Source organism: Oryctolagus cuniculus, chromosome 2 (assembly GCF_964237555.1).
Source record: "Oryctolagus cuniculus chromosome 2, mOryCun1.1, whole genome shotgun sequence".
NCBI lineage: Eukaryota > Metazoa > Chordata > Mammalia > Lagomorpha > Leporidae > Oryctolagus > Oryctolagus cuniculus.
The window spans coordinates 76,985,101-77,001,971 of record NC_091433.1 but is presented as its reverse complement, the minus strand read 5'-3'; the positions used below and the strand labels follow the sequence as shown (position 1 = coordinate 77,001,971).

The 16,871-nt window shown below is 37.4% G+C and overlaps 1 protein-coding gene across 8 annotated transcripts in view; it reads left to right on the top strand.

Annotated features, from left to right (window-relative positions):
- C2H8orf48 (chromosome 2 C8orf48 homolog) overlaps positions 1-16,871 on the top strand; it is a 289,137-nt gene that overhangs the window by 231,918 nt on the left and 40,348 nt on the right. For 6 of the 8 annotated variants that reach the window (XM_051832523.2, XM_070068500.1, XM_070068497.1 and 3 more), the window contains one exon: positions 4,314-4,433. The exons of the other annotated variants lie outside the window; for them this stretch is intronic. The gene's annotated coding sequence lies outside the window, so the exon portion shown is untranslated. The remainder of the gene's footprint in view (positions 1-4,313; positions 4,434-16,871) is intronic. 8 annotated transcript variants of the gene reach the window in all.

Genomic DNA, 16,871 nt, shown 5'->3' with positions numbered 1-16,871 from the left:
TTCCCATGGTCTCTAAATACCAAGTAGCTAGAATGTTGATGTCCACAGCCACCATCCAGGGACCAAGAAGATGGACAGAGAAGCCGCATAACTGCCTCCCTTTCTCTCTACACAAGGAAGCTGGAGCAGTGCTGTCTATTAGCAGCACGACGCTAGGCTCAGCCAAAATTGCAGATTCTCCAGTAGCCTCATTTTGAAGAAATGTAAAGCAAAACAGGAAAAATTAATTTTAAGGATGAATTTTATGCAACAAGCATAGAAGCTCTTCGGTATTTAATCCACATAAAAAGTATTGAATGAGTTTATTTTAATTTGCTTTTTTGGGTGGCAGGATGCTACGACTCCCAAGTCCACTATGTAGTTTATATGTACAGGAGATCTGCGTTCAGCCCAGCCACAGGGGAGTCAGGGCCAGAAAAGATGCTTTTCAGCTGCTGCAGAAAGTTTTGTTTAACCCATGGACCTCAACCAGAAGCAGACAAAGTGGGACAGGGAGATGGCCTTTATGTCACTTTGCTCTCCAAACATCATGCCCAGGCACATGATTTGCAGCTCTGGTTTGCATCCAAACTCTTCTGTCAAGGGGATCTGGGACATGTGTGTTTTCATTGTCGTTCATTTTGTTTCGATATCCAAACTGCAGTTAGAAGAAAGGCGAAGCACAAGTCAAAGAGCCCAATCTCTAACTATAACATCTAGTAGTTCTTTTCTCTCTCTCTTTTTAAAATTTATTTTCTAAGAGTTACAGAGTGGAGTGGTGGTGGAGGGGAGAAGCAGAAGGAGAGGGAGGGAGAGAGAGAAGCAGAGGAAGAGGGAGGGAGAGAGAGATCTTCCATCTGCTGGTTTACTCCCCATCTGGCCGCCAACACCCAGCACTAGGCCAGACCAAAGCCCAGGTTCAGGAGCTTCAGCTAGGTCTTCTACATGGGTGGCAGGGCCATCTTCTTCTTCTTTCCCAGGCATATTGGCAGGGAGCTGGATCAGAAGTGGAGCAGCTGGGATACCTGGCACCCATACGGGAACACATAAGAGAACAATTGCTACTGGAATCTGTATATCTCATTTCTGTCATCCTACAAACACTTGAGTATATGTTGCTTTTTAAAATCCCAGCAGTTTATTTTCCTTCTTTGGAACACCTGTGCTTAACCAAGGCCCATTGCGTACAGTTTGTTGTTGCAAGCCGAAACACAGGTGCACATTTCTGAAATTGTTTGCTGTAACACGATGTGTCTTAAAGCTGTCTGCAACATTTACTTCCTGTGGCTTCAGTCACAACTCCCAACTCACTAGAAGAGCTTTCCTCAACTGTATATTAGGATTCCTACACAGGAAGTATCAGTATGAAAAGTGAACCCTTGGGTGAACAAGCCCCCATCCTATAATGGATTACCAGAGTTCAGTACCCAGCTCCGGCTTTTGATTCCAGCTTCCTGCTAATGCAGACACAGGGAACTGATGGCTCAAGTAATTGGATTCTGTCACCTACATGAGGGATTTAAATTCAGTTCCTGGGTCCCAGATTTTGCTAGCCCCTGCCATTTTGGACATTTGAGGAGTGAACCAACTGTCTTTCTCTGTGTGTGTGTCTGTCAAATTAAAAGACATAACAAGAAAGTAAACCCTTTAAAAATGCTTTGATGCTTTATGCCATGCACCCCTTCTTGGACGTTGCGTCAGTCTGAATACATGATTCAACCTGCCTTTGCAGACAGCGTGGTTCATTCTAATGCAATGCAGAAATAAGCAATGGAGAAATAAGGACATGAGATGTTGGCTTCTGGGAAAGAATCAGAATTATGAGAATAAGGAGATTTCAGAGAGTATCTGTAACATGAATAATGAAACATTAGTGGAGTTTAGAGCACATTTGCCGAGAAAAATATTGTATTACAGTTAAAGGAGTTTACAGTCTCATCTGCCTAAAACCCAATCTATGAGACATTACACTGTGCATCTTTCACACCCACAGTCAGTCCTGCCATTTATCACCTCTGTTCAGTGCAAGAATGAGCAAGGAGCTAGAAAACCTGGATAATTTGTTCCATTTTGACACTTGGAGTTTAATAAAAACCCAGACTTGTCTTCAAAGAATAAATAGTAACATTATATTATCTAGCACTGTCGAGTACATTGTAGATAAGCTAGCTCATATATAGGGTAAATACTCATAGTTGTGACACAATTTAAGGTGAACACATCCTGGTTTTTAAAAATATTGAGCTGATAATGCCAACTGAATATTCTAAGGTACTTAAGTAGAGCTGGTGCTTTCAGAATAGGATCCATTAGTGCCTCTTCTTTATTCTATAAAATTCACCTCCAAGTTTTCATCATCTTGTTCATGTATGGTTTCTGCTGAGCAGCCTTTCTCCAAGACTATAGCTGAATTAGCAGTTTTAAGCAGGTGGGCTTGGAAAATCTGTTTATGACTTTTTTTTAAAATCTCTTTTACATTCCAGATTCACATTTCCAACCAATTGCTAATCTCTAGAGAATTTTCTGGTAGGTAAAAATATATAAAAGACGATCTACAGAAGTTAAATTGACACTTTGACATGCAATGACTTTGAACAGCTTTTGACTTGACTGTTGAGCAATGGTTATTTTTCTATACTATTTGTTGAACTCTGTACTTAGTGTAAGGTTAATATTATGTGTATAAAGTTAATTGAAAATAGATCTTAGTAAAAAATAAGAGTGGGAATAGGAGAGGGAGGAGGAAAAAGGGTGGAAGTACAGGTGGGAGAGAGGTTGAGAGGATGGGCAAAATCAGTATATCCCAAAATGTGTATTTATAAAATGCATGAAGTTTGTATGCCTTAAATAAAAGGTATCTGGGAAAAATAAATAAATAAATAAACTATAACAAAGCATACCTTATGAAATCTTCTCTCTGATCACTGCTTTTTATGTTGCTGTCACAAAATAGTCTTATTGGCCTGCCAAGGTTAAACTCCTGAATCACCTTTGCTTTCTTTTGCTCTTCCTCTTTCTTTATGTTAAACTATCAACTTTTTTTGACAGGCAGAGTGGACAGTGAGAGAGAGACACAGAGAGAAAGGTCTTCCTTTTTTCCGTTGGTTCTCTAGTAAATTATTTTTTCATACTTCAGGGAAATCCATTCTTTTGCTTCAGGACAAATACCATCTTAATTCACTTTTTTGTGTTAATTTTGTACATGTGCTAAAATTTGTATTAGCATACATCAAAAGGAAAATAAATCATATCAGATAGTACTGAGCCTTATACATACTGTGTGTGTATATATATGTGTGTGTGTGTATATATATATGTGTGTGTGTGTGTATATATATGTATGTGTATATATATGTGTGTATATATATATATATCTAAGATGAAGTTTAAATTTATAAAGTAGGCATAGTATCAGATTAGGAAGAATAACAATGAGATAAAATAATTATAAAGCATATTTTAGGAAATTTATTTAAAATTATGAGTGTTAATTTCTGGGATATTCCATTTAGGATTTTCAGACTCTTATTGATTGTGAGACTGAAACCACAGAACGGGGTGCTACTGTGCAGATTTGGGTGAGCTCCATTATAATCAGGCTTCAGAGCACCTCCCCAGAAACTATCTCATGTTACCCCTTTGCAGTCACACCCTCCCCTCCAGATCTAAACCCTGAGCACCACTGATCTGTTCTCTGTCCCTATGGCCTTGTTGTCTTTAGAATGCCATATAAATGGAATTGTATGAGACTTGCTCCTTTAATTCAATGTCTTTGAGACTCGTCCAAGTCATTACATGTATCAAAGGTTAGCACTGAATAGTATTTTATTGTATGGATGTACTGTGATATGCTTTGTTGTTTTCCAAAAATACACTAATATTTTTCCTTTGCTACGTAAGGTGAAATAAATGTCTTCCACCTCAGGCCAGATTCCTGCTACTCTCTGATTTGTAAAATTTAGTTTGGGAACATTGTGTTCATCTCTGTGATCGTATTCAATATTTTCTTTGTGTTTTTGCTTTGTTCATGAAATTTCTTCCAGTTTAAAATAACTTACCTCTAAATCTCCACTTATTTAAACCATTCCTTAAGACCATATTCAAGTAAACATTTTATTTAAACGATTTATTTACTTGAAAGAGTTACAGAGAGAGCTGGAAAGACATTGGGAGAGAGAGACATCTTCCTTACGCTGGTTTACTCCCCAGATGGCCCAACAGCCAGGGTTGAGCCAGACTGAAGCCAGGAGCTAGGAGCCAGGAGCGTCCTCTGAGTCTCCCGTGTGGGTGGCAGGGGCCCAAACATTTATGCTATCTTCCTCTGTTTTTCCCAGACCATTAACCTGAAGCTGGATATGCAGTGGATCAGCCAGGACACCAATCTATGCCCATATGGGATGCCAGCATTGCGGGCAGAGGCTTCACACGCACAGGCCACAATTCGAGACCCACATGTAAACTCTTTTAAATAATCTTTCTGGATAAAATTTGTTTCTCTAGAGGCTTTGTATTACATCTTGATTTAATGGCATATATATTATATTAATTTATAGCTATTTGTCATATAAATTGAGCATGGATGCAGTAGATCAACCATAATAGTAAAATGGTGTCTGAGAACTAACTTTGGAAATCAGAATTTTAAGTGGACCATTTGGTATGCAAAAAATCCCATTAGTGAGAGTTTTCTAATGGTTTTCACTACTGAAAGAAATATAACTGCAGAGTATGTGGTTTAGACTTCTACAGACATAATTCCTCGTGTATATTTTTAAAGGAATTCTACCTGAAGTCCCATTCAACTATCCTTCAATGGACTAAGCCGTTTGAATGAGATGGATGCCATTTTTGCTCTGAGGATCAGGCAGACATCACCACTTGGGGACATGAATGACTCCAACTCATAAAGCTTGGGCCAATTACATTTTTGATTCATGAATCTACCTAGAATTTTTAAGTTTTCCTTGCTGTGTTAGTTTTCTAGCATTGGAATAACAAAATATCATGGACTAGGCGGCTTAAACAGCAGAAATAACTTTTTCTTACAGTTCTAGAGGTTATAAGTCCAATAGCAACGTCTGGGCAGGATTCGCTTTTTCTGAGGTCCCTCGTCCTTGTATGAGAGTACTGGGAAGTATCCCTATTCTCCTAAATCTCTATATATGAAATGTGTTCACTTTCTATAAATAAGAAAATGGAAAAATAAGTGCATGAAAAAAATGAAATTGAAAGGGAATATCTGCTTTCTGTGTCCTCACATGGCTTCCCTTCTGTGCATAACCCTCCCTGGATTCTCTCTCAGTGTCCAAATTTGCTTTTTGTATAAGGACTCCAGCTGGATTGAATTAGAGCTCATCCTAAAAGCCTCATTTTCACTGAATCCCTCTTTTAGAGCCTCATCTTCAAATCCACTCACATTCTGAGCTACTACGACTTAGAGTTTCAACATCTGAATTTTGAGGAATCAAAACTTAGCCCATAAAACTTGATCACTAACCGACTTCCTGATGATCTTTCTTCCTACAAAACTTGCTTGTGAGGAGAAATAAATTGGTTAGGTTCACTCCTTAAAGAAAGTCCTACAGATATATTTCTCAAGACAAATTAATAAATTGACCTTTTAGAAAGTCTCTTTTGAGCTTTGGTTATATAAATCAGCATCTACTTGCCAATCAACCCTGAGGCATCAATAAAATAAAATTTTTGAAATATTAAGGCAGATGGTAGACTTAGAAGTATGGTACATTCTGGAAGATAAATGGTTTTTATGGGCCTCTGTTTTGGAATGCAGCCCACCATCTCCAGCTCTACTCCTTTGAATTTTCCCATGCTGTTTAACTTTCCATTTGATATTTCTACAGTCTTAGTCTTTTTCCATACATAACCTTGAGCAAGTTACCTTGTTTCAAATATATCAGATAAAAATATTTTTCTCATTGTAGAAGTTTTTAACTAGGAACTATAAAATAATAGCTATTATTAAAGATGATCTAACTAAAAATGATCTGACTTTTTTTCATAATTGATATAAAAGTTAATGGTATAACTTAAAATTTACAACATTTTTAATTTGTTTAAATAGGATACTTCTCGGGGGGGAAGCCACTCGGGGGGGAAGCCATTGTAATCCATAAGCTGTACTTTGGAAATTTATATTCATTAAATAAAAGTTAAAAAAAAATTAGGCACTTACCTAAGCATCCTAGATAATTAATATTCTAAAGGTTGTATAATACAAAAAAGCAATAAAGTGATGATTATGAAAAAAAAATAGGATACTTCTCCTTATCTCCTTAGCTTTTTTTTTTTTCAGGGTGGGGACTACTAAGTAGCCACATCATTGAATTACACTAAAATACTTTTATTTACATTATTATGATGCAAATTATTGATAATAGATTATGATTTTTTTGTTTGTACAATGTATCAGGTATAGGATATGAATAGTATATGTTTTATTAAACAGCAATGAGGATTTGGGAAAGATTGGCTGTTTATGACTTTGACTTCAATGATATTAATCTGTAAATACAGAGAGCAAAGGTTTTGTATGAATTCCATTTCCTTTGATCCATAGTGTAACATAGAAAATGACTCGTTTTATTTGTGGAGACTAAAGAACCCTGTATCTGCTGTTTCAAGAAGATCGGGAAAGCTGGTTGTGTATGTCCCAGTCTGAACTGGGAAGTCTGGGAAGGCTGAAAAACCAGTGATGCTGATGTCCAGGCCAGGGGAAGACGAGTGTCCCAGCACCAGCAGAGGGAGCAAATTCACTCTTGTTCCACCTTCTTTTTCTTTTTGGGCCCTTAGTAGATTGGGTGGCATACACCCACAATGGTGAGAATGATCTTTATTCAGTCTACTTATCCAAATGCTAATCTCATTCACAAACACACTCACAGAAGAACCCTGAAATAATGTTTAATACTGTCAATCATCACACAAAGTACATAAGCAAGAAATGAGGAAACAAGGATCAACATTTACCATTGGTCAGATCCTCAAAAAATAACCCTAGCACATACTTATTTCAGTGTAATGATGAGATTTGCGATCCATGGGATGCAAGAAACCAAGACGCTAACACATGAATTCTAGAATAGCTTTTTTGTGGACAAGGCAGGTTACCCTGTAGATCTTTCTTGTTTTAGGAGGAAAGCAATTGAAACAGAGTTGAGTTTATAACAAATACTTCACTAATTCTTCTGAATTCCCTCTTAGGGAGCTTCAAAGGCTAGGAAGCACACAAAAAATTTGTTTTGAGGTGGGCATTGTGGGTAGTGAGCTAAGTGAGCATTGGATTCTTTGGGAAGTTCTGATAGCTCCTCTCATATGCAAGTGAATTGGGAGGTGATTGGGGTGGGCACAGCAGATGCATGGCTGTTACTGCACTGGTGGCTGAGACACGAGGATCATGCATCAGAAAATACATACAGTGGTGTGAGGAAAATATCTCCTAATGCATAAATGGCTAAGAAATGTCTTGGCAACATCCTTTTTGCTCCCTGTATCTGAAACTCAGGCAAATTTAAAGCAGACTTTCTTATCTACTGATCAGTAAAGCAATAAAATTTTCATCTGTCCTCAGACTTTCTCTTTGGTGTTTGTTAGGTTGAAGCTTGATGTAGAGCTAAGACTTTTGTTAATATTAGGCCTCTACTGAATTCTACTCATGATCCTAATATATACATGAGACAAACGGCAGCCACTTGTAATCAGGATATGAAGGAACCACAAAAGCTTTTATCTTTACATTATTTATATATTCCTATGTTGTCGCACTTGTTAATAAAGATCCTTTAACATAGAGCCCTCTTTAAATGTGCAATGTCTGTTTATGCATAAAATAGGAAAGCATAGATTTTAAACAAGTAATTTAAATATAAGAATTTTGTAGCATAATCCCAGACTTGATTTGGACTGTAAAACAAATGGATGCAATAGCTTTAAAAGCTGGTTTGAAATAATTTTGTTCTTATTAAGAAGCTTGGCTACTGATCCCAATATTCATGAAGTTCTCCGGAGAAGGATCCAGGTTGGTAGCTTACGGATGCTGATGCCACATTTTAAAATTCTGCGATGGTTATGACAAGCTGCTTTTGCTGACGCCCCTTTCCTCTCCTGGCTTGCTAACCTTCTCAGTGGAGAGGAGGACACAACTGCCTAGGTTGATTCCAGCCAGACTGAACTCAGACATTTTGCATTTTTCCTGTGTTCCCTTCTATCCTGTTATCTCTTGGACATTACTCTTATTAGATATGATGATAAACTAAAGATAATATATGTAGCTCCTTCTCAAAGAAAGGCTAGGGACTCATAACCCCCAATTTAATACAAGAATAATTCTTCCTAAACATAGTGAGTTTTATCATTTTTTTCCTAAGATTGGGAAGCATACAGTTAATATTCTATGATCCAGCTTTTATCCAGATAGGAACTTTACTTAGAGAACAACGAAGCAAGAGGAATCTGCTGTCACTCTAAATTCTCACATCTCCTTGGGATCACTTGGAAAATCTCCTTTCCTAAATTGCATTCCGTGTGGCCCAGAACCTCCTCCAGGTATCCCAGGCTGCAGGACACTAATGCCTTCCTGACTTAGTAAAATTGTAGGACAGTTCAAGATACAGAAAATATCAGAGGGCTTCAGAAAGTTCATGGAGAAATAAAATTAAAAGTTATTTTTATTGTAAGGCAAAATTTTTTCTGTGTTCATGCATAATTTTCCATAATATTCATTTTCCAGGAAATTTATGAAGGTACCTTGTATGCATGGATTTAAATTTTTTTTCAAAGGTTTATTTATTTATTTGAAGTGAAGAGTAACAGAGAGAGGGGTGGAAAGAGAGAGAACAAGAGAGATCTTTCTTCTGCCAGTCCATTTCATTTCCCAAATGTTTGCAACAGCCAGGGCTCCGCCAGGCCCAAACCATGATCCAGGATCTCCATCCTGGCTTCCCACATCTTGAGGCAGAGCCCCAAGAACGTGGACCATGTTCTGGTTCCCTAACCAGGCACGATAGCAGGAAGCTGGATCAGAAGGGGAGCAGCTGACTCAAGGACTGGTGTTGGGAGCAGTGGCTTAAATCACTGTACCCCCACCCCTCTCATTTATTTTTGTACCAAAAGATCAATGTATCATTTAATTCTGTTGTCCATGAACTTTTTGACATACTCTGGCAATTCAACTAAATTTTGTTTAAAACACCTTCATACCTTTGTAGATGGCATTTTTTAAAGTTTCCATTCAAGAGATGTGCAGAAACAAAGCAAAGGACTACTTTGTTCTTTTGTGTCTACACATGCGTGTCACCCCAGGACTTCTCAGTTACGGCTGTGGCCTCCCAGTTTATTCTGGCCAGGCCACCTGGCAGCCTCAACGCCACCCTATTACTCCCTTTGATCTAAAGGGCTCTGTCCCCCACAGGGCGTCCTCTCCCACCCCATTGCTCAGGAAAGCAGAAAGAAACTTCTGTTCTCACATGATTTGCCAAGTAGTGATTTATATTTATTTAATCATAATCAAAATATGCTCCTAGCAACTAGCTATAATAGCTTTTTTTTAAAAAAAATGTAATTTATAACTAAACTGAGCATCTCTGACATTTTATCTTGTTAATGCGATGAAGGAAAGACAACTCTTACTCTTGAGAGTTTATTAATTTTAAGCAAAACAGCATTTAGATGCCAAAAAAGTCATTTATTTGGACATTGTAAAGGATAAATGATGTTTGCTTCCCCATCTGAAGTTAATTTTGTAATTGACAGATTTTTCTATATATTTTTATAGTTTTATTAGCATTTTATAGTATGTTTTATATTTGAGAAAACTGCTTTACACTCATTTTAATTAGTTATTTCTCATATATAACAATTAGTTTCAGTAATGGAAAGAGTAAAGTCAAAAAGATTTTGAAAAGCAAGATGTCACATATGCATACAAATTAAACTTTAATGACTTCCATCTGGGGATTATTACCCAGCGTCACAAGTGGTTTTAGAGAAAAATTGTATGAATGACAAATGGGCCCTGCTGGTTTTCTCATTTCATCCAGAAGAGGGTGAACCGACAAAGTGTTTAAACGTTTTTTAGGTTGATTATGAAAATGAGCACACTGGGCAAGTAGGAAGACAAAACAAACACACGTGGGCATGATCTGTAGCCAATGTGATAGTAAGACAAGCATCTGATTCTCGGGATCTGGGTTGTCGCTCACCAATATTTGACAGCAAGCAATCCAGCTAATCTCTTGAAACTTTGCCACAGGAGAGATATCAATACCCATTTCAGGGTGTTATTTTGAACTTTAAATTAAAACACTTCTTTGAAGTACTAAGCTCAGTAGCTGACATGTGATGAACCCCAAATATTGTCTGCTGGCATTGTTTGTATTAGTTATATAAAGTTTTGTTGTATGATAGTATGAATCATCATTAACATTTTGACCTTCAACTTTGACTTTTATCAAAGTGCTATTAAGTAGTACTATTTTAAAATGACAAGTTATTCTGTGATTTGAGCATTATGTGTTAGAATCTAAAATTATTCGATCTATGGCTCTTAAAAGATGATATATTTCTTACCTGGAAGGAAATGTTTATTCACTAACTTGAGCTTTCTTTACCTTTCAACTATTTCACCCAACAACCCTGCCCCACCAGGGAGTGGAAGTACATGTGCAAGCATAACTAAATGGATAGAGATAGATACATGGAAGAGTTCCAAAACTTTCCTCCCTGCTAAAATGAGCAGATGCTTCCTCTTATCCTGGGCAGTGCTAAATGGGACGTGCGAGGGCCATTACCCTTTAGTGTGTGCAGTTGATGGCATTCTGTTAGCAAATGAAGCCAGGTTGTGTGTGGATGTCAAAGAACCAAGTTTTAGCACTTCAAAGTTTTAATACTTTCATGATGTTTATGTTTTGAGATGGAAACAATAATTAAAACTAGATTCAAAATAGAAACAACAAGAATGTTGTGGACAAGCTGAAATATTTTCCAGACTGTGTAGCATCACATCACTGTTTCAATGTTATTGAATATTTATGCACATTTTAAATTTTTCCCAGGTTTATGAAGTAGCTGAATGACTCAATACACATTATATTTATACAAGTAAAACTGATGTTTTCATTGGGCCCTAAATATATTATAAAGGATTTTTTTATTTCTTGTAATGTAAATAGCTATCAGATTGACACATAAAGATGGCCAGACTAGACAAAAACACATGTTAGTTTGAATTGATTGCTCATTATGGATATGTGCTTGATTTGTATGATTATTTTTATCTACTTATTTTTCAACTCACCTTTGAATTATAGACAAATTCCAGAGATAAAATACTAAAACTTTCTATGTAAGTTATTGTTGCAATATTAATTGTAGCAGTCACTGAAAACAGAAATAGCCTGTACTGAGAATCTGAACATTAACATTAATCTGTCTTCAGCTAGCATTTACTTAACACACTAATGTTGTGCTGGGTGAAGTAGAATATAAAGACGTAAATTGTGTGCAAAGGGTGTCTTCAAAACTGATGGAAATATGCCCAGAAGCAGGACACTAGACCTTCTAATATTCTCCATGATAACTAGTGACCATTCTCATGAGTCATTTTCTATCAATTACATTCCTACACTAGTTCCTGCCATAAATCATTTTGTAGTTCTGGCTGGTGTTGATGTTACATTTGTCCATGATCTTTTACTCTGCTCATTGACTTTATTTGCATTTGGCATCTACCTTTCCATTATTCTTAGGTATGGATTGTGCATGCCTAGTTCAACATCTGTTACAATACAGTGGTTTTCCTAACTTGCCAAACCTCTTTTGGTGTCCACCCTCTAACTGCACCCTGATTATTTTACTCTCATATTTTCCTTGACATTATCAGTGATCTCATTCTTCGAGGGGACTATGAAAATGTCCAACTACCAGGGATTTCAGAATTCAAATTAACTTGTAGAAAGCAATTTAAAAAGTATAAATAACGTGTAAATCATTGCTAAGCTGCATGTCATGAATAACCATTGTTTTAGGGTTTTTAAAGAAGCTGTCTACATGTGCATGCATATATTCTTCTACCTATTCATTTAGACACTATCTTTGGACAGCATTGATTTACTTCAATCAGGTTTGGTGAATACACATACACAAACATGTACACACACAAAGATATAGCTATGGAAATACATGGCACTAGATGGAGATAGCTAGCTAGCTATGGGTATATGGTCAGTGTGGTTTAACACTTAAACCTAGTTAAATAAATTGATACTGGGCCAGTCACAACTCTTTGTATTTTTACTCTTTTGCTCCCTTATAGGTATATCTTCAAAATGCTTCTGATAAATGAAGGCTGTTAGAGTTTAATTTACATTACTTGTCTCTACATATATTTTGTCTATCTTAGAGACATTAACAGATTGTTCTGTCCACTCACCTATCCTGAGAGAATGGGAAATGACTGTTTATATTTGAGAATCTCTTGAACAGAAACCAACAAGAATTCAGAAGATGGTGGCCTGTGAACATTATCCATAAAAATTATCAAATAATTAGAGTTCACAGGTAAACAATATTTATTTAAAGTTGAATTTTGGATAAAAATATTTTAAAATATAAATTATTCCATGCAGTAATTTTATTTGCTGAGACTTGCAATCCTTTAAATAATTAGCTAATGCACAGACCATTACATTCTGGAGACAAACCATTATGGAAGGGGAGGATTTTCAGAGAAAAACATAGACCTAATAAAATGAGAAATTTTATGGGAAGTCTTTGGATAATTGGCTTAAATAGCCAAGTGAGATATATTATGGAACAAGGACACAGTGGATTTAGTAATTATAACTAAATTTACAAATAGTAACAATCTGTTTATAACTGATTAGGAAAATTAAATGTGGGCATGGTTCCATACATGTTCATGGTTAGTGAAGGCATTTATTCTTGCAGATGGCTTCACATCTATCACAAAGTTTGCCTCAGTAAAAGGGAGATTAACATGATAGTTGGGCTCGTGTTTTGATCTGAGCTCAGCATGTTATGTGCTACAGATTCTTGCAGGAGAGGAAATCTTTCTGTGATGGGTCAATGGGAATGTGACCTAACATAGGCCATACTGAAGCTATTGAGTTGCACACACATTAACATAAAATTTACATTATTATTATTTTACTCTAAGCTAGTGATTTGATTAGCAGGATTGTTGTCTTTAATGAGATAAAAACTGGAGGAACTTAAAAATACATAGATCAACATACAGTTTTATGACTTCTTCATTTAGGAGGTGTAGTAGAAGGCATGAATTATGGCCATTGGTTCTGGTCGTGAATATTTTGGTTCTCAGAGGATATGGGAGCAATCTGTCTTACACACTTCCTTTTTAGTTTCTAGAATGTTTACTACATGCATTTGTCATTCATTTCTAATGATGATTTTCTTAAAATAAAACTTTAAAAAATATAATTGCCAAGAACAGATGATTAGTCTTGTGGTTAAGATTGCCTGCATACCACATTTGAGTTTCTGGGTTCAATTACTGGCTCTGGCTCAGACTCTGATTCCCAGTGCTGATGCTGGGAGGCAGTTGTGATGGTTCAATTAACTGGGTTCCTGCCACACACATTGGAGACCTGGGTTGCATTCCTGGCTTCTGCCTCTGGCTGCAGCCCAGTCCAGGCATTTGAGGAGTGAATCAACAGATGGGAGCTCTCCTTTCCCTCTCTCTCTCTCTCTCTTTCCCTCCCTCTCATACTAAGAAACAAAGACAATTTAAGTACAATTGCCTAAATAAAATTTAAAAATTAAAAAAATGCAATTGCCTTACATTTCCTGTGATAAGAATAGAATTAACTGGCAGAAATAGAATAGAAAACTTTATTTAGGGTCGTAATAGTTCTAAAGTGAAGGAAAAGCATATATGGAAAGTGTTGGTTAATTTTGTTGAATGATTTTAGAATACATTCTTAAATTAGACTAGTCTGATAAGAAACATACCAACTACAATCATAAAATATGACCTAAGTAGCATTGAAAATAATGTCACCCCCCCAAGATTTACTTATTTATTCAAAGGCAGGGTGACAAAGTTGGGGAGACAGAGATTTTCCTTCTGCCGATTTACTCCCCAAATGACTTCCACAGCCAGGACTGGCCCAGGCCATAGTTACGAGCTGGAAACTTCATCCTGGTCTCTTGCATAGGAGACACAAACCCAAATATTTGGGTCATTCCCATTGTCTTCACAATTGCATTAGCAGGGAGCTGGATCCAAAGCAGAGCAACCAGGACTCCACCTGCCACTTTAAACATGTGAAGCTGGTACTGAAAGCCATGGCATAACTAGCTGCATCACAACATCACCTGCTAAATTAATGCTCTAATAGCATAGCACGGATGTAGGGAATTCCTCCTTTAGTGTCAGTCACTGTCATGTTTCATTCTGGAAGCTGAGAAAGGTTACGCCATACTGTGGGGGAGTAAGAATAAATGGTAACTGGAATTCAATTGTAGGGCAATGTCCTTTTGGGGTTCTAGGCTTACCTCTCTTCTGCCCTTCCTGTTCTATTTTAAGTTCATTCTTGCCACTGTTTACCAGGTTTCTAGAACCTGTTTGTCAAATGATTGTTTTCACTTCACTCTGCCTACCTAGGTTTGTTTACTGAGGTCATATTTCAAACCCCTATTCAGCTACTGGTCTTTGCCTTTCATTCAATGTCAGTAAAATTTTATTGCATCCTTTTGATATTATTCTGTAGCAACTCTTATAAGGCACTGCAAAAAGCTCTATTCATTTTCTTCAAAGCCTGCCACATCTATCCTCTTTGAATTTAGTTCCGTACCAGCTATTCACCTTGGAAGGTGCTTTATGAAGACTGGTTCAATATAGGGACACATAGAATGCAATATGTAGCTTAAGATTATATTTGAGAATAATCATGAGCCAGCTTTTTGCTTCAGTGCCCTTTCCGTCCTGCTCTTTGGCAGGGTCCTAGCTCAGCCTTTCTCCTCGGGACAGGATTGCTGCCCGGCCACCCGGATGCTGCTTGTCTGGTGGACTCTCAGGGGCTTCTGCGACCAGAAGCTTTCCTTGCTCTTCCCTGGTTCATGCTCTGTGACAACATCTATTAAACAGTTAGACTAATGGGTCTTAATTTGAGGAAAACAATTGCTGTGCTTTATTTCATTTTGTCTTTGTTAAAGTGCATGTTTATTTTTTCAAAAGGATCACAGAGATTGACTCAAATAGTGGGAAATTAGGAGAGTTGAGGTTCCTCCGGGGAGATCTTTTTCACCAACCAAGTCTTAGGTTACTCCTCACATCAGTTTGTCATCAGATGTCTCTTGGAAAACGTGTGCGGCAGCTTGAAAGCCGTCAGGGCGTAGCTAGAAGAGATAACAGCATTCTGAATTGAGCTGTCTAGGCCCTCAGCCCTATCACTTCCCTCCACTCACTCCTCACTTGACCTTTCCTTCTATTGTGCAGGACAGATAGAAGATTCCACAAAGCAATTACCTTCATTTTCCACCACCAAATCTGCAAACTGACCCCTTCTCACACATCTACTGTTGCTCTTTCTTTGCGTATAATAGATGAACTCTCTCTCATGTTATCTACAATCAACCCCTCATATCCTCCCAGGGTGCTTGTGCTGTCATCTTTCCTCTCGCCCGGGCTCATCCGTTTTTGAAATGTTTAAGTTGACTAATGTAACTCTTTCTCAGACTCAAACTACCTTCCAGGTCCTCTTTTATTCATTTGTTTGTTTTTCACTCTTTTACTTTGGAGGCAAATTTCATGAGGAAGGTACCTACTGTGACAGATTTCAATTAACTGAAATACTTCCTTTGAGGAAGAGCATTCTCTTTTTTTCTCTGCATGCTATTTGTTGAACTTTTGCTTAGTGTAGAATTAACTACAAGATCATTAAGTAAACTGAAAATAGATCTTTGTAAAAATTAAGAGTGTGTGGGCCGGCGCTGAGGCGTAGTAGATTAATCCTCTGCCTGCAGCACCGGCATCCCATATGGGCGCTGGTTCTAGTCCTGGCTGCCCCTCTTCCAATCCAGCTTTCTGCTGTGGTCTGGGAAAGCGGTGCGAGATGGCTCAAGTGCTTGGGCCCCTGCACCGGCATGGGAAACCCAGAAAAAGCTCCTGGTTCCTGGCTTTGGATCAGCGCAGCTCCAGCCATTGTGGCCTTTGGGGAGTTAACCAGCAGACAGAAGACCTTTCTCTCTGTCTCTCCCTCTCACTGTCTGTGACTCTATCTCTCAAATAAATAAATAAAATCTTTAAAAAAATTAAGAGTGAAACTGCAACAGGGAGAAGGAACAAATATTGGAGTGAGGGTGTGAGGGAGGGTAGGGTAGAAAGTGTCATTATGTTCCTAGATCTGTATATATGAAATACATGAAAGTTGTATAACTTAAATAAAATTTAAGGAAATAAAAAATAAAATTAACCGAAATAGAATATTTTCTCCATTATTCACCTATACTGCCCAATATGTAACCATCACTCATACATGACTATTTAAGTTAACTAAGTTTAAATAAAATGAAAAATTGTATTTCTCAGTTTCACCAGCCACAGTTAAGCTGCTTAATAATCACATTTGATCATCATATTAGATAGCATAAACAGAAAACATTTATGTTGTCTAAAATGTTCTATAGGGATATATTACTCTACAGAAACTGTTCTAGCTAAGGTTATCATATTGTATCGCTGTTATCAAGGGGAGATTTCCAGTTATCCTGCTTGATCTTTTTGGGGGTTCACACTGTGGATTCCTGACTACTGTGGAAAGTGAAGTGCTTTCATTTCCTTCGCTTCCTTGCCTGAAGGCTTTCATATTTTTTGGCAATTTCTCAAACTCCTT